Source organism: Echinops telfairi, unplaced genomic scaffold (assembly GCF_000313985.2).
Source record: "Echinops telfairi isolate 266 unplaced genomic scaffold, ASM31398v2 ScPeMD7_7463;HRSCAF=8501, whole genome shotgun sequence".
Classification (NCBI taxonomy): domain Eukaryota; kingdom Metazoa; phylum Chordata; class Mammalia; order Afrosoricida; family Tenrecidae; genus Echinops; species Echinops telfairi.
In genome coordinates, this window is record NW_022111363.1 from 8,316,904 (window position 1) to 8,318,861 (window position 1,958).

Genomic DNA, 1,958 nt, shown 5'->3' on the forward strand with positions numbered 1-1,958 from the left:
CTGGCCCAGGAAAAGGAGTCTCCTTGAAGCGAGAGGAGTGCAGAGGCCCCTGAAGAGAGATGGGGACCTCTTTGGGGGACAATGGGGGTAGGGGGCGGGGAGGAGCAATAGAATCAGTTCATGGAGTCCCGGCCATAGAACGTCTATACTTTGCTGCCACCTGGTGGACAGAACCTGGAACGACAGGCCAGTGGTTGCCCTAGGGCAGGCCAAAGATTTGCTCTCGTGCCTCTGCTTCTTTCTGAAGCTCCAGTGGGGCTTGCTCTTAGTGAATGAGAACCCACTGCCAGTGAGCCGAGTCTGATCCACAGTGACCCTGCAGGTCAGTGCAGAGCTGCCGTACATTTCTGCGGATGTGGCTCTTTACAAAGGCAGCCTGCCTCCTTGCTCTCCAGAGGGGCTGCTGGTGGGCTTGAACCGCTGCCCTCGCAGTTTGCTGCACTTGGTTTAACCCTCTGAGCCTCCAGGGGAATGAGAGGCATGTGGGGTGGAGTGCCCAGGTTTTTGAGCGCAGGGCTGGCGACGTGACTCTGCCCAGAACATGGTTTTCCCAGTGAGGACTGGCACACAGTTAGGGGAAGTACAGAGGAGAGAGACCCAGGCAGGGCCAGGGTGGGAAGAGAGGTCAGCCATTAGGAAGCCTGTTGGCTGCGATCTGCATGGCTGGCAGTTCAAAAGCACCAGCAGTTCTGAGAGAAAGACCAGGCTTTTCCTCCGGTCAACGATTGCAGTCTCAGAAAGGCACAGGGGCTCCCTGTGAGGCAGCAGTGACCCACAGCAGAGTCGGGTTTGGGTAGGAATCCTACGGAGCACAGTTCTACTCTGACACCGTGCACGGGGTCCCCACAACCGAGGGTCACTGCACAGCAACTGTTATGTGGACATTTTTCTGCCCCATGGGAAGTGCCTGATTCCCCTTGCCCTGCCCATGTCTGGCATGGGGACGAGAAAGCTAAAGACCTGGGTGTAGCTTTCACCCACTCAGAATGTGATGTGTGGGGCCCCAGGAAGGGCTGGCATTGTGCTCAACTCCATGCCTAGCTGCATGATTGCCTGGGCTTTTGTCCCAGACAGGGAACATGGGGTTCCCACAATCCCAAGACAGAACTATTACCCCATTTAACCCTTGAGGAAACGGAAGCGTGTGAAGTTAGATACATGTCTGAGGCTTTATTCACTGAGGCTAGCGTGCATGGGGCTCTCAGTCCACATCAAAGCCAGGACACCAGCTGGTTGCCACCACGCCATCTCTGAATCATTGGTTGATGGTTGGGGGAGCAGATCGCCAGTCCTTGCTGATGAGGCAACCCTGTGGGTAGTCAAGCCTCAGAGTTGGACCAGCTCCCCCCTTGGTGAACCATGCTCTGCTGGCCCTGATGTTGCATTGTAAAAGGAACGTGAATGTTTAAGTTGAGAGTGTCTGAGCTCCGGCTGCCTCTGGACTGGAGCTCTGGCAGCAGAAAGCAGGGCCCATCCCACCCCCCTCCTCCTGCATCTGCCCCTTCCCAGCCTGCAGAGAGGCATATTTCTCTTTAGAGTGTTTTGGGGGACAAGAGAGACTCCAGCCCCAAATACAATTTGAGGAGACCGTTCTTAAGGGTTTTAAGAGAGAGGAGATGAGACGACACAGAGATGCAGACACATCATCGGGATAAGGGAGGCCCTTAGCACGAGGTCATAATGGTGTCAAGGGTTTACAGTCAGGGTACTTATCACATAGGCATGGACCAGAGGAATGTCACAAATTCATGATTGGTGGCAGAGCAGTACAGCCGTTACAGGTGGCACTACAGAAGCAGGAACAGGGACGTGATTGGGATTCTTGCATCATGTTAGAGAGGAGGGTTTAGAAGGTGGGTCCAGGGCAAGGAGGGGGTGGAATGCCTGGTGGGGTTTGATCAAGTACAACGTATCCAAGAGGAATACTGAGAGTCAAATGGAGGTGAGCATGACAGCGG